Here is a 21,007-nt window from a genome sequence, read left to right on the forward strand (position 1 = left end):
GCTCTGATACCAGGCTCGGGGGAGCACAAAGGGAGCTGGGAGCCACTGTTGCCCAGCACCCCTTGACTTGCTTCCTCCCAGAGCTTAGCCCAGTGGATCCATTTTCCAAAGTTCCTGGTCAAACATTTCCCCCCCTGGCCCCAGCACCCTCCAAGGAGACCACCATTGGGAGTCAGGGACCGGCACCACCTGGGAGCTTATGCGAGGGTTCAGCCCCCTGCCACCTGGTTCCCCTCTCATTCAGTGTGGGGAGAATCAGGAGCGAGCACCCTGAGCCCCATGGAGTGAGAAGACAGGAAGTCCTCTGGGGGAACAAACCAAGCAAACCACACCATGGCCTGCAGTGACCTCCCTAAGGGAGCGTGGTGCTCACCTCTCAGGCCATGTCATCTGCAGGCACCAGAGTGGTCAGAGCCTGAAGGGAGGCACCTGCCCCAGCGGGAGTTCTCGTACTTGGGGCTAAATCCTGCGGTTCTTCAGCAAAATCCCATTGACCATTCTCCAGGCCCAGAGCAAGAGCTGGCCACACGCTGAGAAGAGGAACTCGTTTGTGTAAGGTGACCAGACAGCAAGTGTGAAAAATCGGGACAGGGAGTGGGGGGTAATAAGTGCCTATATAAGATAAGCCATGAATATAGGGACTGTCACTATAAAATTGGGACATCTGGTCACCCTACGGCCATGGCATCTGGGTGGGTGGTTTGCAGCACACAGTCACTGATCTGGGCAACCTTTGCCCACAACCGTCTGCGCCCACATCTGAAATCCATTTGCTCTCAGCCCTTGCCCAGTTTTGGCTCAGCTCACATGCCAAGTGGGTTATGCATGTCTCCGTGTGGTCATTTGCATGCCCAAGCAACAGTGCCCACAAGGTCCAGGAGCAAGAGACTGCACTTGCCGAGTGGCCCATTCACAAGCAGCCCATGCTGCGGAAAGGGGAACAAAGCCGAGGAAGTGCCAAGCAAGCGTTTGCTGCTGTGCCTCATTTATCCCAACCTGTGCAGGAGTCAGACTGGTGCTGCTACGGCCATTTCAGGTGTGCAGTCAGGACACTGAGCACTGGTGAGACTGGCTTACAGAACGAGCCAACTACAGCACCTCTCCCCTGGCTCCTCATGACAGTGAATGCAAGCTCCATACAATGCTGGAAATGGAGAGTGAGGGGCAAATAGGTGCAGCAGTACAGATTCCCTCCACCCCCACTCACACACAGACTTTAGCAGCTCTGGAGTGACTAGCACAGAGTTCCTATGACTTAGCAACCGTCTCTGAGCCTCAGGGCTGCCAATGCTCGGCTCTATGCGTTCGTCTCTCAAGCTGCTACGCTGGCTGCTCCCAGGCCAGGCCTGGCCCACATGCGAACTTTCAGCAAAATCCTCTTGGCCGTTTCTGAGTCACGTATAGCAAAAAAAAGCCGGCCTGTGCCCCAAGCAACCCTGGGGAGACCCAGAGCCTGAGGGAGTATGAGATAGCGTGAGCCTAGAGCCAGCCTGGCTGTTCCTAGTGTGGACTCAGGGACTGCTGGGAATGAAGGCATATGGCCCCCTTCAGAGCATGGAAACCGAGTCTCTTTACTCCCCAGTGTGGGCAGGAGGAGGGGGATTCTAGGCCAGAAGAGCTGCTGGTCAGCTAGGGAGGCAGTTTGGAAGAGGCAGGGGAAGCCCGTCCTGTCCCAGGGACCAGGAGAACTTGGAGGGGAAAGGGAGAGAGTCCATGACGCTGCTGCGTGTGTCCTTTGGGTGACACCTGGCCGGCGGGGTGGGGGCTGACAGTGACAGAGCAGCACAGAGCGGGGCAGCCTGCTGCCCTGCTGACAGATGAGCGCTGCCAAGTGCCGACACAAAACCATTCGGAGGGGGGAAGTGATAGATGCTAACACTAATTTTAACCACAGGCAGCCGAATTCCTTCCGACAGGCGCTGCGCTCAGAATTTAGGGCACAGCTGCTGGGTTCAGATAAGGTGTGCAATCAGGCCGGCGTGCCGAGTGTTACTTAATAATGACCGTGTGTGATGGATGCGGCTGTCTCAAGGATATAACCTCCGCATTTGGAGACTTTCAACCCTGGAGCCATCAATCCTGGTCCCTGGGTGGCTGGGGGAGGGGGTGAGAGAGCGGGCTGGGGGGCGACAGCTTGTTTCGCTCTCTTTAGCGCCCAGCTGGGCACCCCTGCCCTGAACCCAAGGGGACGAGGAAGCGTGGGGGTTGGTTCATGGTCACGTATCTGAGGGGAGGACAGTGTTCCTGGGGTGACAGCCACCGGCTGGATCCCGTCTCCGAGGGCCCTGCCTTTTTCTAGCCACAAGTCCCTAATTACTCTACCAGTCCCTAGGGAATGTCTTCTCCCAGCAGCCCATCTCCGTTCCCCACGCTGAAGGCAGATCTGGTCGAAGGAATGGATCACTGGGGCACAGGAGGCCCACGGGGCACAGGACGGGCCCATTCTGCACCGAGGAAGAGAGGCAGGAGCAGAGGACTCCAGCCTGGGGGCAAGGGAGCTGGGTTTCTAGTCTCAGCAGTGCCAGTGCCGCTCGTGATCACTTGACCTGTGCATGTCTCATTGGTGACTCTTCCCCTCCTTGTGACACCACCTGGCACCTACGCTGTGCTCCAGCCCCAATCGCTCAGCTCCCCACGGGACATTTCCCACTCTCAGGGCAGCCGGGTACCAGCGTTACCCCACCTGGGCAGGCAGGAGGGACGTGCTGACTTTACGCTGGATTACACCATGAACTGTCCCCCTTTGCCCCAGGCAGTAACAGGAAAAATCCCAATCACCCCCCTTAGCACTATCCTGTGGCAGGGACAGCACCGTCCTATGCCCCCTCGCTGCTGGCTTGGGGCTGGGCTTGTTATGTAGGATCTGCCAGCTGTCAGGATAGGGTCCCTGCTCCCACTTCCCCGGCTGCTAGTCTGAATTCTCACTGAACATTAGCAGCTGTTCTGGGACTTGAACAAACTGCCTGCGCAGGCTGAGCCGGCCTGGCCTGACAGCGGAGGAACATGGCAAAGGGCAGCTGCCCACCTCCTGCTCTTTGGGGAGCCGGTCTCCCCCGCCCGCAGTTATTCTTTGTCTAGCCCAGTGACATACTGCCGGTCGCAGCGTGGCAGCCCTTGCCTGGGTCTGCCCACAGGCTCCCTGCACTTTGCAGAAGCAGCGAGACCCATTTATTCAGAACAGGTTCAGCCAAGGGTGGCTCTAGCTTTTTTGCCTCCCCAAGCGCGGCAGTCAGGCTACCTTTGGCGGCGCCTGTGGCAGGTCCCCGGTCCTACAGCTTCGGCAGCAATTTGGCAGCAGGTACGCCAAAGCCACGGGACCGGCAGACCTCCCACAGGTAAGCCGCCAAAGGCTGCCTAACTGCTGCCCTCACAGCGACTGGCAGGGCGCCCCCCGCGACTTGCCAGCCCAGGCACGCATATGGAGCGCTGGTGCCTGGAGCAGCCGCTGGGTCCGGCGGCCTCAGAGGCGCATGCACCAGCCACTCACAGCCAAGTGTTTTTAACTGGCCTCCCATTGCACACCCCCCGTTCCTCACGGTTTGCCTGCAGACATTCCACCACCAGCAAGCCAGGGCCTGGACACCCAAACACTTTTGTTTGTGCCACAACTAAACATGTCCACAAAACCAGAGGCTAGGTTAAAAAGCCTGCCACTCCAGGAGCCACGGGCACTGAGCCGCCCGGCCAAGTCCAAGGACATGACTCTCTCCCAAAATATTTGCGATAAAAACTAGCCTCCAACCAGCAAGCACTTGGTTCATCAGCAGCATTTAATCTTTCATTTGACCTTACAAAAAGTCTATTTGTTTGGGAGTTTAAATTAAGTTTTCTTAAATCATCCACTGTAGATTTTACACTATATTAATTTCTATTCAAGCAAAAGAATTTGGTATTTACTCTTTTCAGAAGCCGCTGCCTGGAGACGGAGGGAAGGGCCAGGGAGTGTCATTTCCTTTGGCTCAGTTTGACAGCCCTCAAACTGTGCCTGTGCTGTCCCTTCTGGCAGGAAGAGCCACAGGCCCCCTTTTGGGTCCTGCCCCCCAGCCCAGCACTGGAGTTGCTGGCTGCAGGAGGGTTCGGTGCCTGGCATGTTCTGCGTCCCCCTCTGCACTGGGCCAGCGTTCTCCCTTTTCGTGATTAAGGCATTTCTGTGGGATGGGCTCCTGTGGCCAGTACGGTCTGGAAGGCTGTAAATCCAGGATTAAATAAGAGGGAACAAATCTGGGTGCTGCTTGGCTTGGGGGCTTCTCTTCCCCTCCTTTTTGCCTCCACGTGTCCGTGGGACAGAGTGAAAAGTGGCCTCGAGCGGAGAGGGAGGGCAAACACTGTGCACCGGGAAACCCCAGCACAGACCCCGTGCTCAGTGCTCAGCCAGCGAGAGCAGCAGCGCGGCCTACGGAGCTGTGCTGCGTCCCGCTCGCCGTCCCGCAGACAGATACTCAGAACCCAAGAGCGGCTGGAGGGGAGCGAAAGCCCAAACCGAGGTGGTAACCCTGGCGTGGGCTCTCACAGGGCTGGCCTGCAGCTGCTGCCTTCAGTTTGCTGGGGGTGAGGGCCTCTTCCAACTCACTTTGCATGTCTGGCTTTGCCTTCCTTATCCCTCAGCTGCAACCGGGCTTAGTTAAAGTGTCTGGAGCAGTATCATTTACAGTCTCCAGTTGCTAGGCAACAGGCCCAGGTGAGCTCTTGAACTTTATCATAAGTGCTGAAATGTACTGGGGCTGGGCGCCCTCCCCTGCCAGCACCCCCAGCTCAGGGAGCCAGAGGTGTTTCATGGGGCTGTTTACTGCTTTCACCGGGGTCAGAGCTCTGGGGGAGCAGACAGGCCTGCCCCAAGGCCCCAAGCCAGATACCCCAGGGATGGGAGAGCTTCGGCTCATGGCTCTGCTAAGGGCTCAGACAAAGCCGTCCTCAGACCCATGGCCATGCTTCACAGCCTGGGGCGAATTAAGCCATTTCCATCCTCCCTTCTTCACCTGCACCTCACACCCTAGGGCTCCACGGACAGTGCAGGCTGATATCGCTCTGACCGGGTCACCACAGGCTCTGCGCAACCAGCCGAGCGGCCCTGCCCTCTGCTAACAGGTCTGAGGGATTAGCTGTAGCTTCTAGGAGGAACCCTAATGAACTTTGTTACCAAACTGATCCACTGAACCCCCCGGGGTGGGGGGTCTGCCGGAGACTGAGGGTGGAGCACTGGGGAGCAAGGAGATGTCTGCTTCCCTGGCTGTAAGCCCGTGAAGGCTGAAGCCAACCTTGTGCAATACTCGTGACCATCAGGGTTTGGCTACAGGTAGCCCTGCTGTACTTTGAATTATGGCCAAAGGAACAAGCCACCAAATCCTCACTCCCTGTGGGGCCTGTCAGCAGGCAGGCAGGCAGGCAGCTGGTGGGATTCGGAATCCAACTCCCCTCTTCACAGGCCCCTGAGCAGCCCGTGACAGCTACTGGGCTCACCAGCTCAGCTTGGAGCTGCAGGTAAAAGGCTCCACAACTGTCCTCAATGAGCTGCGCTTCCCGGTCCTCCACAGACATTTTCTCCTAGGCTTTATTTCCACAATCCCAGACTAAGCCTCAGCTGCAACGTGAGGAGTAGAGAGGAATCACTGCACCAACCAGTGAGATGCAGCCACTGCTGGTGGGAAAGTGGGAGCAGTTTAACAGCACCCAACAGTGCAGGATAGGAGGCTGAAGAAACCCACGCAAGGGAAGCTACAAGGGATTCATGGGACAACAGAGTGCAATCAGCTGTGTCCAAGTGTGGCTAAGGGTTGGTCACTCTTCCTGTGGGAAATGCCATGGGATCAAGAATGACCACAAATGGACAAGACCTGTGTTTTATGTCTCATCTGGAGGTGCCATGTTGTAGGAGCCCAGTGTCCCATAGCACCAGGCTGGGACAGAACATTACTTCAGCATCAGCTCAGGCCAACTGGCTAGCAGGACAGTGGCCCCTTTGTCCTTCCTCGGTGCTGGAGCTGTCGCAGGAGAAATGGATAGAAAGGGAGGCACCTCCACCAGCGACCTCTCCTCCGACCTGGTGTGGCTCCTGGGATGCTGTCAGCTACCAAGTTTAGGGAATGACATCTGGGAAGGGAAGAGTGGCACAAGCTAAGCACAAGAGCTTTGAAACAAGTTCTTCAGCCTGTTGCTATTGATTTGGTGGAGATTGCGACGGGGTGAAGCTCGGTCAGCTTGCCTCATTATTGTGCAAATTGCTTTAAATGCAAATCTTTTGGTGCTCCTGGGGAAAAATGCATTAATAATCTTACTGCTGATTAAGGTCGCAAGGCTGCTTTTTCGCTTGTTCACTGAAGTTTTGCTCCCATTCATCTTTTGAATTTAGTAGTTGGTTTATTTTTATACATCCGTCTCTTTGGAGGCCGTAGAAGATATTTCATTAGGGTTTTTACAAAATGTTCTTGCAATCACTTGACAAAATCCTGACTGTACTATCAGTCCTCTCTTTGTCCTTCCTTCAGAATAAGAGACCCAGCTGGAGCTTTGCAAAGAGGAATGCACAGCCAGCCAGCGAATATATGCTGTACGAGTCAAAATGCAAGTTCCAGGCTTTTATGGCACATTGGAAGCAGCAGTGGAGACCAGGCTACCACACAGGCTCATCTCTCTTGTATTTCCCTACTTGCACAAACCCAGACTCACCTTTCAGAAACTTTGAGCGAATCAGTGAGGTTTAGAGTTTGGAACTTTCAAACACTCAGGAGGTCTAGAATTTAAACCTGGTGAACCTTGAAATTCTAGAACAGAACATGTTTTACAGCTAGGGGATCATTCCGGTATCATACATCTTAGACCTCTGTGGGGCAGAGACCGTGTCCGTGCCATGTCTGTGCCCCACCCTGCACACCAGGTCTCCTGGCTGAACTAGTACATACCATGATGTGTGTCATCAGAAACAAACAGTCAGGGTAGAGTCAGGGCTGGCTCTAGGTCTTGCCACCCCAACCAAAAAACAAACAAACAAACAAAACTTTGAGAGTGCAACTGCAGAAGCAAAAATAAATAAATAAATAAATAATGGTGGCCAGAATGCCACCCCTGAAATTGTGTTGCCCGAAGCACATGTTCGGTTTGCTGGTGCCTAGACCTGGCCCTGTAGAGTTCACTGTCTCTTACTATTTCAATTTTAACATTTTAGAGCTTTATGAAAGGCCCTAGAACCTTTCCCATTCTAGATTTTGAAACTTTTTGGAAGTGTTTGAGGGAGGGGTGCTGAGGGAGTTGGCTGACGTGATTGCAGAGACATTGGCCATTATCTTGGAAAATTCATGGCAATCGGGGGAGGTCCTAGATGATTGGAAAAAAGAAAATATCATGCTCATCTTTAAAAAAGGGAAGGAGAATCTGGAGAACTACAGACCAGTCAGTCTCACCTCCATCCCTGGAAAAATCATGGAGTAGGCCCTCAAGAAATTCATGTTGAAGCACTTGGAGGAGAGGCAGGTGATCAGGAACAGTCAAAGGATTCACCAAGGGCAAGTCCTGCCTGACCAACCTGATAGCCTTCTATGATGAGATAACTGGCTTTGTGAATATGGGGAAAGTGGCGGATGTGACTTGCATCCAACAAAGTGGGTGTTCACCCATGAAAGCTCATGCTCCAATACGTCTGTTAGTCTATAAGGTGCCACAGGACTCTTCGCTGCTTTTACAGATTCAGACTAACACGGCTACCCCTCTGATACGTGATATACCTTAACTTTAGCAAAGCTTTTGATATGGTCTCCCACAGCATTCTTGCCAGCAAGTTAGAGAAGCATGGATTGGATGAATGGACTATAAGATGGATAGAAAGCTGGCAAGATCATCGGGCTCAACGGGTAATGATCAACGGCTCCATGTCTAGTTGGCAGCCGGTATCAAGCGAAGTGCCCTAGGGGTCAGTCCTGGGGCCGGTTTTGTTCAACATCTTCATTAATGATCTGGAGGATGGGATGACTTGCACCCTCAGCAAGTTCTCAGATGACACTAAGCTGGGGGGAGAGGTAGATATGCTGGAGGGTAGGGATAGGGGTCCAGAGTGACCTAGACAAATTGGAAGATTGGGCCAAAAAAATCTGATGAGGTTAAACAAGGACAAGTGCAGAGTCCTTCATTTAGGAAGGAAGAATCCCATGCACTGCTACAGGCTGGGGACCGACTGGCTAAGTGGCAGATGTGATGTTGCACTCCATAATGTTTTATGGAAATATGCTTATGATTGTGAATATGATGTAACTGGAATATGCTTTATGCATAAGGTTTCTTGTAAGGTATCATAACAAAGGTTATAACCTACTGAATATATTCCTCCTATTTGTATATATGTATCATTCTTGTATCTGAAACTAGGACTATGAAGTATAATGCTGAGGTCCTAGCATAATTATGCAAAGGGTGGGCCATTAATGGCGGTTTGGAAGCTTGATAGCTCCCATTGACTAGGACAATTGGTTGTAAATGATCTGCTTACTTGCAAACCTTACTGGGTGTGTGTACGCCAGGCCTGGAAGAATGGAGGCTGGGGTCTCACAGGACATCTGACCATGTCACCTGATACTGGAATCTATCTTAAACCTGGTGCTTTTCCATTTACTAGGAAGGTGGTGAAGCACTGGAATGCGTTCCCTAGGGAGGTGGTGGAATCTCCTTCTTAGAGGTTTTTAAGGCCCAGCTTGACAAAGTCCTGGCTGGGATGATTTAGTTGGGGATTGGTCCTGCTTTGAGCAGAGGGTTGGACTAGATACCTCCTGAGGTTTCTTCCAACCCTGATATTCCATGATTCTAAGTCTGTTCTGTACTTAAAGATGGGTGCGATGAATGGATCAGGGGGATTCTTACAGTTCTAGAGTTTTCTGATACGCCGAACTCCTCCTGGTTCTATTTGTCAGCCTCTCTGTTCCCAAAAGTCTCCTGTTTGGGGGGATCCTGCCCCATCTGTTTTCTGCAGACCACTCCTGATATACGGCTTGACCCTTCAGCCATTCACAGTACCAGCACAACTCCCCTTGCTCCCAGTGGGGCTATCTGAGGAGGTAGGAAAGATCCAGGAACTCAGCTTGTAAAGGGCAAAGAGACACCTGGGGCTGATCCAGTGCCCACTGATATCAACACCATCCTCCCATTGACTTCAGTGGAGGTCATAGCAACAGGACCAAACAAAAGCCTCGTTTCTTTCTAATGCCCCAATCCCCCTTCCCTCAGGGTACAGCCTGATCCCTTCCCACACTGCTCCCTGGTGTCCCCCCATAGCAGTCTCTGCCTTCCCTCCCCTCCAGCTCCTCTCCCAAGCAAGCAACCTCTCAGCACTCTGAATTCCTCTCCTTTCCCATCCCTGTCTTGCGAGGACCTGGAAATAGCTGCACCAGGCAGTTTCCTCCAGGGGAGTTCTCAGCAGAGGGTCATGGAAGATCACCCAGAGAGCCCGATAAGACGTAATGGATTATGCGTGTGTGCTCTCTTATCATAGCTTTACCCATTATAGTGACAGTTCTATTCAATAACATTCCACGTAGCCAGCTTTTGGCACCGTATCTTTTATTAATATGCCAATGGCTGCTTATAGAGGAACCTGTTAAACAGATCACCTTGTCCCCTGGCTGCATTAGCAGGCGCTTAGATTGCAGCTGTCCTGTCTGTTTCACCTCTGGAGTCACGTATGGATGCAGGCCGTGACTGATACCATAGAAGGGGGTCTCCATCTCCCCCCTGCTTAGACAACGACTGGGCTGAGCATCAACTCTAGCTTGCCTTTCGCAATATCACTGTTCGTTTGCAAGCCTGCAGCAGCCAGAGGCTTTTCCTACAAGCTGTGAGACAGGCCATGCTGGGAGGAGTAATTATCCTTCGGACAAGTAGATACTGACATGAGCCCAGCTCGAATGTAACTGCTGGACAGGAATTCCTCTGACCCTCCCAGCTGCTTGGGGGGGACAGACAGAGAGTGAAGCACCAGGCTCTGTCTGCCTCCCATGTGCACACGCAGCACTACACATACACACAAGCCCACGCAGCCACACACACATGCCTGTGCTATGAGCTTTGAGGGCTTGTGGAAGATTTCCTGAGACAGGGCTGGGTCAGGGAAAAGGGCCACGGTGATAATATGTCAGGACTTGGGCAGCTGCCAGCTGCAAACAGCCAGCCCAAGCACCCCAGGAGAGGGCACTTCCACTGCAGACTAGGACCTCATGTCCTCAGACAGCAGCTCGGCCAGGAGACGCTGGCTGCAGGGAGTCCAGGGAATAATCGGAGCCTGTTGCAGCACATGTAGGGCCTAACCCCGAAAGGCACTAATTTCCCACCGCTCCCACTGCCACCATCTCGGGCTCAGGCCCTTACGCAGCCCCTCATCCATGGTCCTCTGCAGGTAGAATGATTTAATGGACCCATTTCAGCTTCGCCTTTCAGCTTGTGTGGGTCCAGCCAAACCATCTTACGCCTACGCGAAGGAAAGAGGCACAAGCCTTAGTCGGCAGGATACAGCAGGGACATGGCTGGGTGTGCACACGAGGTGTAAACACGATGGTACCAGTGCAGACCAGATGTCAGAGGCTCAGTTGCTTGGCTGGGAAGGTTAAAGGGGGTGATAGTCACAGGCTGCAAGTCCCTGCACCAGGACCAGATTTATGAGAGCAGAGAGCCCGTCAGTCTAGCAGATTCAGGTCTAACAAGACCCACTGCCCAAAGCCGAAGTCAGGAATGAGGCTCACGTTTTCAGCAGGGAGGGTAATTCATCATCGACACAACAGACAGAGGGATGTGCAGGAGTCTCTCCTGGAGTCGGTAAGCAGGACGGGACAGCTCTTTCTGACAGATCTGCTCTGGCTCAGACACAAGCTCTGGGTGGATGCAGCAATCCCTGGATGAGCGTTGCTGGCCTGTAAAATCAGAGTGGTCCCTTCTGGCCTTGGGATCAGCAGTGCTCCCTTGACTGACACTAAATTGAGAGGAGTGGTAGATACACTGGAGGGTAGGGATAGCATACAGAGAGGCCTAGACACATTAGAGGATTGGGCCAAAAGAAACCTGATGAGGTTCAACAAGGACAAGTGCAGAGTCCTGCACTTAGGAAGGAAGAATCCCAGGCACTGCTACAGACTAGGGACCGAATGGCTAGGCAGCAGTTCTGCAGAAAAGGACCTAAGGGTTACAGTGGATGAGAAGCTGGATATGAATCAACAGTGTGTCTTTGTTGCCAAGAAGGCTAACGGCATTTTGGGCTGTATAAGTAGGGGCATTGCCAGTAAATTGAGGGAAGTGATCATTCCCCTCTATTCGGCACTGGTGAGGCCTCATCTGGAGCAGTGTGTCCAGTTTTGGGCCCTACACTACAAGAACAATGTGGAAAAATTGGAGAGAGTCCAGCGGAGGGCAGCAAAAATGATTAGGGGGCTGGGGTACATGACTTCCAGGAGAGGCTGAGGGAACTGGGGTTATTTAGTCTGCAGAAGAGAAGAGTGAGGGGGGATTTAATATCAGCCTTCAACTACCTGAAAGGGGGTTCCAAAGGGGATGGATCCAGACTGTTCTCAGTGGTGGCAGATGACAGAACAAGGAGCAATGGTCTCAAGTTGCAGTGGGGGAGGTTTAGGTTGGATATTAGGAAACACTGTTTCACTAGGAGGGTGGTGAAGCACTGGAATGGGTTCCCTAGGGAGGTAGTGGAATCTCCTTCTTAGAGGTTTTTAAGGTCAGGCTTGACAAAGCCCTGGCTGGGATGATTTAGTTGGGGTTGGTCCTGCTTTGAGCAGGGGGTGGGACTAGATACCTCCTGAGGTCCCTTCCAACCCTGAGATTCTATGACTCACCGGATCCTCTGTCCATTTATACCTGCTGGGGTTGGAGTTCAGGCTCCAGGAATGACTGCCCACACTCCAGAGGTGGGGGAACATTGGTATTTACAGAGGCAGACGGGGAGGTAATGGGCCTTGTCCAAGCAACTGAGCTGGGAGCAGGAGACCCCCAGCCTGGCCCTGCTCTGAGTGCCAGCCCAGGCATCCCCAGTGCATGGGGTGGGCACAGTCCCTCTTGGGCAAGGAGGGCCGCCAGTGATGGGGCAGTGAAGGAGGGAGGCAGAGAGCAGAGCAGAGAGCTCAGGACAGGTCCTGGGCCAGCAGCCAGCACAGCAGAGCCATTGCCCAGGTGAAGGCAGAGAGAAAAGCAGGAATCCTGATGAGCCGGCAATCAGCAGGTGACCTCGATTAGCCCGGCACCAGCAAGGCCCAATTACAGTGTCAATCAGCAGGAGGGAAGCAGGGGACAAGGGGAACCAGCTCAGAGCTGCCCAGTGAGGCTCTTCCCCTGAAACCCCGAGGGAGCTCGGTAAAATTGCCATGAGGGGGACCCCACAGACAGACACTGATCCGGGAGCCGAGGCTGCAGCCCCCCGCCCCACTCCCTGCTTGCCCCATCCCACTCACGGCACCGCCACAGCCCAGACCATATGTTGCATGGGGAGGACGCCCTCCCCCAGCATGTCAGGGCTTGCAAAGCCTGGGGCGACAGGACGGGGACAGGGCTCCAACTCGGGGGGTGTGTGTGGGGGGAGGGGATTCAACTCACACCTGGGCATTTCCTGTGCTCTGCTTCCCCTGCTCCCTTCCCTGGTGCAAGTAGGAGCAGCCCCAACTCCAGGCCCCTTTCTGCGGGGACCCCCACAGGACAGACCATATGGGGCACATCCAGGCCCCTCTCCATGGGGACCCCCCCGGGGCAGACCATCTGGGGCATGTCCAGCCTGTGGCTATGACTGTTGTGCAGACATGAGTTACACTGAACTGGGATTGCAGTGAAGTGCAGGGTGCTACTTGGGGCCCGGGAGGGAGCAAGAAGGGATGTGGCATTCGGTTTAATGGGCATGAATGGAAAGCAAAGTCCTGCCAATGTAGTACCTGTCACGGAGTCACCGGGCGATGCTCTGGAACTGCTCCCCACAAAGACAGTCAGGACTTTGGGGAGACTCCTCTCCCTTGGAGCAGACTGTTTCCAGGGCAAGAAACTCACACGGCTTCACCTCCTGGGTCTCTCCTTGGAGCATTCAGCATCCTCTGCCCCTCCGTGCATTTCCCACAGCGAGTCCGCCCAGGCAGGGTACTGGGGAAGCCACAGGGTCCTGCACCCCCACTTCGCAGTCAGACGTGACTCTCAGCCAGCCAGTAAAACAGAGGTTTATTAGATGACAGGAACACGGTCTAAAACAGAACTTGTAGGTACAGAGAATGGGACCCTTCAGCCGGGTCCATTTTGTGGGGGCAGTGAGCCAGACCCCCATGTCTGCACTTCACTCCTCGTCCCCAGCCAGCTCCAGACTAACCCCCTCCAGCCCGTCCTTTCTGCTCAGCCCCTTTCCGGGGCCAGGAGGTCACCTGATCCCTTTGTCTCCAACACCTTCAGCTGGCACCTTTGCAGAGGAGGGGCCCAGGCCATCAGTTGCTAGGAGACAGAGTGTCAGGCATTTAGGTGCACTGGCCCTTTGCTCTGCAGCAATCACACACCCTTATTCCACCACCTAGATATTAAGAACTGCATAGGGGACACTGAGGCACCAACACCGTATTCAGAGAGAACAGTCCCAGTTTGTCACAGGGAGGAATTGCCTCGTCATCCCCTGGAGGGAGCATGGGCAAAGCCAACCAGCTTCTCCTTCTGGAGAAAATCACCTGCTGCAAGCACTGCTTATCCTGCTGCTCCCAGGCATCGCCCGGCCTGTGCTGTAGCCGCCCGCCCGCCCTCTCTCCTCCTGCACAGAGGCAGGGACCATCTGTCTGTTATATGTGAGTGCAGCGCCTGGTGCAGCAGGAGCCTGATCCCAAGAGCTGCAGCAGCGAGGATGGGGGGGAAGGCGAGGATTTGCCCGAACTGAAGTCTAGGAGCCCTGGGACAGGGAATTTGGGACTGGAGCTCTGCAGTCAGAGTCCCTATCTCAGTGCAGGGAGCCATACAAACCCCAGCACAGAGGTTACATCAGGGCACAATCCCCTCCTGCCAGGGCCTTGCACAGTGCTACCATGCAACACACAGGCTCACAGCACTGGGCATCATCATGGTCCTCACAAGACTGGTCCCCAGGTCCCTGGGCTCTGACTCCAAACACCCCCCAGGCTTCTGTCTCATACCTGCACATCCCTGGGGGAAGGAGTTGTTGGGGCACAGGGCTGTCTTGGCTCAGACGTTGCACTTCCGCAGCTCAGCACTCAGAACCTGGCCCTGCTGGCTCCACATAGTAGCCTCCTGTGGCCCCTGGGCTAAGCGGCTGCACCTGCCCCTCCTTGCCCAGCTGGGTGAGGAGAGGGGGCGGGGCTGCATAAAACAGTCCTGCTGCCCCTGCTTGATCCCGCATGAGTGCTCCTAATGGCCTCCACAGAGTCTGCAGGGGAAGGGCTCCTGGAGAGAGGCCCGTATTTGTAATGACAAAGCACAAGCAGAGACACCCCCCACGTACAACCCCCCTCCCATACACTGCCCCACCCCCACACTTTGCAGGCTCCCAGCCTGGCTCTGAGGAAAGGGCAGACGATTACATTAGGGTGGCCCTTAGTGATGTCCGGAATAACGAGCCCCTGGCTAGGTGAATGTCTTTACCCCACAGGTGACACTGCAGGGCACTGGCCAGCTGCTGGGGCTAATGCTCTTTGCTGGCAAAACTTCTTCCTGTCCATTAACTGATGACCCCATGGCACTGGGCACAGCTGGAAAGCGACAAAGGGAAACTGAGGCACAGGGGGTGCAGGGATGTGCTGGAGGAACAGGGCTGGGTCAGACTAGATTAGATCCCAGTTCTGGGCACTGCGCCCATCACTCCCCCGTGTAGCCAGAGGTTAAAACCACCAGAGCCCCCCATTGAGCTGCCCCTGCATGAGGAGAAACGTGGGAAAGCCTGCACTGCTTCTCCCACAGAGCCCTCGTGCAGAGGGGACCCCGGGTGCTGGGCGAGCCACAGGCGGCACCAGGCATTGCTCTCCGATGGCTCCCTGGGCTGGTGCTTCGAGAAGAGCTGGCAGGCTCTGGAGGGGAGAGCAGGGCTGAGAACAGTGCTCCAGGGGGAGGGTCCCCCAGACAGTGACCTTGGCTGCCATGGAAGCCTGGGCAGCAGCTGGAGCTGTGAGCTTGGGGGATATTGCCAGTCCAGGGGGGCCTGCAGCAATGTGCTGCGCTGGCTTTGTCTCCACAGATTAACCAGCACCCATGAGGGTATGGCATGGCTCCCAGGAGCATGCCCCGGCACAGACCCTGCCCTAGCAGCACAACCAGAGGGGCAGCTTGCCCCCCACATACACACTGCTGACAACAGTGCAGGACAGCCTCTGGGCCCCGTTCAGGCAGATGCTAGGGGATTGGGCAGTGCGAGGAGTCCTCTGGGCTCGCCCTCAAGCCCACAGCGGGGCAGGCGGGGTGATGGAACACCCCAGGCCGGCTGACAGGCCATCCTGGTGCAGTCAGAGGGTGCTTGGGTGGCCTGTTTGCAGCTCAGACACGTCACTCGCCTCAGCTGGGCCAGCTGGCAGCCAGGGACAGACTGGCCGGCTGCTCAAACCAACCCCTGGCACCAAGCGCAGCCCAGGTTAAGATGTTCCCAATCCCCCAGGGGCCATGATGGGCTCTCCTGAGCGGCAGCTCTGCCCCGGAGCACCTTGCCCACAGCTGAGGAAGAGCTGAGAGCTGGTCTCTCTCCCCACCCAAAGCTGGTCCAGTCACAGATATGACCTCACTCAGCTTGTCTGTGTGGTATCCTGGGCCCGGCAAGGCTGCAGCCCCACTGGGTACAGCCTCGTCCTGCTCTTCCTTCTTTTCCTCCCAACGTCTCTCTCGCTAAGGACTCGCCAGGGGAGGGCTGGGTGGAATAGCTCATCCTCTCATTATTTTGCCCACTGTCATGGAGTCACCGGGCGATGCTCTGGACCTGCTCCCCACCAAGCCAGTAAGGACTTTGGGGAGCCTCCTCTCCCTTCGAGCAGACTTGTTCAGGGCAAGAAGCTCACACAGCTTCACCTCCTGAACAAGTCTGCTCCAAGGGAGAGGAGGCTCCCCAAAGTCCTAACTGGCTTGGTAGGGAGCAGTTCCAGAGCATCGCCCGGGGACTCCGTGACAACTGATGGCAGCGGCGGGACGTACTGCACCCCGTGAATGCTTGTAGGTACAGAGAACCGGACCCCTCGGCCGGGTCCATTCTGGGGGTCAGTGAGCCAGACCCCCAGGTCTGCCCTCAGCCAGCTCCAGACTAACAACCCCTCCCCACCCCTCCTCTCTGCTCAGCCCCTTTCCCGGGCCAGGAGGTTACCTGATTCCTTTGTCTCCAACACCTTCAGCTGGCACCTTTGCAGAGGAGGGGCCCAGGCCATTAGTTGCTAGGAGACAGAGGGTCAGGCATTTAGGTGCACTGGCCCTTTGCTCTGCCAGATTCTTAAGAACTGCCATGGGGACACTGAGGCACCAACACAGTATTCAGAGCAAACATTAAGAACATTCCCAGTTCGTCACACACACCAATTTTGTTTCACTGATTTGCAGTTGCACAGCCTCTGTTTTTGCCAAGTGTCATTTCAGCACAATCCTAGGATCTTATCAACATGGCCTTGTTTGGTTGAACTAATTTAGTCTGTCTGGTTCTCTTGCACCCGTGTCGAACATCCACCACTGAGAGCAACTCCGCCTTCGACCCCCCCCACGCTTCTTATCACACGTCATTGGGATGTCTTAGGAACGGACACAAGCTCTGTGCAGTTGCGCTCACAATTAGGGCACAGCAGCTGGGCGGGCAGCGAATGGTGACAGCTGCCCCACTGCCAGCTGCAGAATGGGGCCCTGTCAAGTCCATTGCAGGAGCCTCAGAGAGGTGGCTGCAATATCTGGGAGTCTGGAAGTATTATGGGCTGGCAGCTCAAGGCCAGGAGTGGGGGCTGGTCTTGGGGTCTTCGCTTGGTGAGTCCCCTCTGCTCCCCTGTCGACACCTCTGTTCAACACTCAGGGCTGGTCTACACTGAACGTTCACACTGGCACAGCACGGCACTCAGGGCTAAATCCACACCCCTAAGAATCATGGCTACCCCAACCGAAGCCTGGTGCAGGCAGCACTAGGCCAACTGAAGGATTTCCCCTGCACTACGGCTACCGCCTCTCAGGGAGGTGGATTAGCTACAGCGGTGGCAGCGCAGGTTGTGTCTACACTGGAGTGCTACAGCGGCGCAGCTGCAGCAGTGTAGCCATACCTGAGACTTCCCTGCCCTACTGCTCAGCAGTGTCCCCCTGCTGCTGACGGAGCGTTTCCAGGAGCCAAGAACCAGGGGCTTTGCATTCTCTCCTAGCTGAAGTGAAGTACTGAGAGGCTGGAGCATGCAGTGTGCGGGTCTGTGCAGGCCCCAGAGCACTGCACACCGTGGAAAAGAGGCCTGGGAATGCCAAGATGGCATGGCGTCACCGGCGGGGTTCCTTTCCCTGAATGGCCCCAATCCAGCACAGCTCCTGATCCCACATTTAGCCCTCGGCATGGAGTAGTAGCATTGGAGCCCTGGAGCTGTCCCATCACCTGCCTCCGTGCTGGGCTGGATTGGGGCCTGGATATGTTCAGACACTTTAGCCAGTGCCATGCCAGGCTGTCCCTGTGGGTGAGGGAGCCCTGGCAGCAGCCTGGCCGCTCTGCGTCAATGCACTGATCACTCCCTCCCCGTGCGCCCGACCTCTCGCTATAGCAAAGTTCACATCAATTTTCCTTCTCCTCATTTGTCTGTAAACCATGAAGAAAAATCACCGCCGTCCACCCGCATCAGAACGCCACGGTGATGTATGGCTGTAATAAAAACCCCATTTCGGGAGGCTGCCTTCCCAGAGCCGCTGGGCTGTGTCACCGTGCAGTGCTGCAGCCCCCGGGCGGTGCTGATGGGCCCTGGTGTCTGCAGCTGATGCTGGGAACAGCCAGGGGGTGCGACTGCCTGGCAGTCGCTGCCCAGGCTGCCAGGGCGTGCGGAGGAAATGACCAGAGACAAGCACCCCGGCCCTAGATCTCCCTCCCCAGCCAATTGCTATCTCCCACCACTGGTCACGGGCTCTGTGCATTATTGATAGGAGCCATTAGGGCTATTATTGAGCCGCAGCCTTTGCAGAGCCATTTAGACAGCTGGCGTCATTAACCCCCAAGGAGCCAGAGTTAATGGAATGGGACCAAGAGGCGGAGGAAGACGGGGCTTCACTCAGGATCCAGCAGAGGCAGTGTGGAAATGGATAGGCTGCCCCACGCAGGGCACCTCCTCTCAGGCAAGCATGGGGCAGCACTCCCATCCCCACAGGCCTGACCCCGAGGTGCTGGGAGCAGGGGACGTGGCCCCAAGTGCAGGTGCCCCTGCAGGCCCTGGAGGCTTTGCTGAGTCGCTCTCCCCAGCAGCTGCACTGCCCCTGAAGCCGAGGGAAGGCCTTGGCCTGCCCCGGCAGTCAGAGAGGAAAGGCCCAGCATCTGCTAGCAGGCAGGGCCAGCGAGCCACTGCCCGGACAGGCCTGGACAGGCTGCCTGCACCTAACCCTGTAGCCTGATCAAGCTGTACGGACCCCAGCACCTTTACAGCCCCGCCGTGCCCACGTGAGGGGCTCTGAGCTTGTCCTTTGCAAGGTGCTCGGCGGAGGGTCCAGCCAGACCCCTGCATCACCATGACCAGACTCGGATCAATCCTGTGGGCACAGGGGGCAGCACGGGCAGTGGGGAGTGCATGCACTCAGGATGTGCCAGGGCTCACTGGCTGTGCATTGCACACACGCCCTGCAAGGCGAGAGGGGCCCTGAGCTCAGGCCAGACATCTACACGATGATGTTTATTGCCCTGGTCCGAGCCCCTGGAGCCCAAGTCAGCTGATGCGGGCTGGAGGCCATGGCCTTGCCACAGGGCTCTTATCCCTGTGTGAAGGGCCCCTCTGAGCATGGGTGAGACCAAGCCCAGCTACAACATGCCATAGGGAGCTTTGGGAAGCCTAGCCAATAACCCACCGCACCTGCCACACCCCTGCCATTAACCCACCGCACCCGCCGCATCCCAGCCAATAACCCACCGCGCCTGCCACGTCCCAGCCAATAACCAACCGCACCTGCCACGTCATGGCCAACAATCCACTGCACCTGCCGCATCCCTGCCAATAACCCACCGTGCCTGCCGCGTCCCAGTCAATAACCAACCGCACCTGCCACGTCATGGCCAACAATCCACTGCACCTGCTGCATCCCTGCCAATAACCCACCGTGCCTGGCATGTCCCAGCCAATAACCCATGGAGGGTCCTGCATCCCGGCCAATAGCCACCATGCCTGCCACGTCCTGGCCAGCAGTTCCTTGGCCTGCGTCTCCCTCTCTGCTGCCTGTCGCAGGTGCCCATATGTAGACTTGGGGATTCCTGGCCCTGCCAGCATTAGTGTGACCTGTGACTTGCCCTTGTCCTCACAAGGTGGTGCAGAGCCGAACCAGCACATCCCTGCCCGGGCAGCGGTGATCAGCAACTGGCCCGCAGCTCAGCCCTGTGCAGTGTGTCCTGCTCATTGTCACTTTCCGACACCTGCTCCAGAACTCAGGAGGTGCACAGCAAAGCGTGCTCGCAGCACTCCCTGCTTGCTGCGTGAGTCGCCCCGGCCCGGGAGAACAGGCAGCATGTGGCCCACGCCCCACTCTACCCCACTGGGGACTTTCCCCTTCCCCAAAGGAGGAATTTCCATGCCGGCTCCAGGGCTGCGTGGAGCAGTTAGACATTGCGCTGAAGAATAAACTGGCCTTTTTGGGGGCTTTTCATCTTGCTAAGCTGCTCGCTCTCCCTGTACAAAGCTCGCCAGAGGCCAGAGCCAGCGAGCATTGCGGGCAGGGACAGGGCGTGGGGGAGGGGATGCTCACAGTGCACCGTCTGTGCTCAGTAATTATCATCCAGATGAACGAGCTGAGCCCTCTTCAAAGCAAACCCCAGCGGGGAGGAGATGTGGCTTGTGAGTGTTGTGGGGCTGTTCCTGTGGGGTCTAAGTGCCTGGGTGCGATGAGCTCGGCCCTGGTGCCTGGGAGACCCAGACCTGCCCCCTCCCCGAGGCCCGCTAAAGGCTGGGGGCACTAGGGAGGGTGCAGGATCCCCCCAGTTGGCCCCAGAAGGGAAGGTGACTCTTTCGTGGCACTTCAGTGACACTGGGTGATGACAAGCCCCCCAGAGCCCCGGGGCTGAGGGAAGGGGGCCCTGACTTGCAGGTGAAACCAGGGTAAGTGGGAGGCCTCTCCTGGGACAGTCACTGTCAGGCACGGGGGACGGAAACGCTGGCTGTGGGGCGGAAATCTGTCCCGCTCCCTTACCCGGCTCAGCTCCTGGGCAGAGGCTGGTCTGCGGCGTGGCCAGGTCTCAGCCACGGCTGCAGCCACCTCCTCCCACCCCTGTCGCTGCGGGGACAAGGCGCTTAGCAATTCATCATCCCACGATGCGCCGGCAGCAGCAGACTCCCTTCGGCGTCTCCTTTGTCTGGAAACCAGCTACTGTGCCGGGCCGCAGGCGCTGGGGGGAGGGGACTGTGCCAGCTCCTGGGCCGCAGCCCCCCAGCCCTGCACTCCCTCCCCTGGGGGGCGGGGGTGGACAGGCAGACACAGCACAGGCAGCAGCTGTGCCAGCTTCCCCCCCCGGGGGAGCTCAGCCTCCGTGACCCCAGCAGGCCTCAGTCCCTCTGCAGCCCCCAGAGCCCCCCCACTAGTGCCGTGCATTGTGTGTTTGTGACATGATCACGTGTCCCGCTACCGTCTGGCCTGAGACCCCCAGCTCATTGCCAGCCACCCCCCAGCTTCCCCTCCGCCCACCCCAGCCACCCCCAGTCCTACCCAAGCTGTAGGGAAGAGCTGGAACCTGTCCAGACAACAGGCTCTGCGGGCCCATTAAATGTCACCGATGGGCGTGGGCAGCTGCCTGGAAGGAAGGGCCATCGCGCCCCCCTCGTGGGATGCTGCATTCCTGCAGCCCCTGCCACAGGAGGTGTGACTGGCTGCAGCTTGAGGCCTGCCACAGGCGGGGGCAGCT

This window comes from Gopherus flavomarginatus, chromosome 11, assembly GCF_025201925.1.
Source record: "Gopherus flavomarginatus isolate rGopFla2 chromosome 11, rGopFla2.mat.asm, whole genome shotgun sequence".
NCBI lineage: Eukaryota > Metazoa > Chordata > Testudines > Testudinidae > Gopherus > Gopherus flavomarginatus.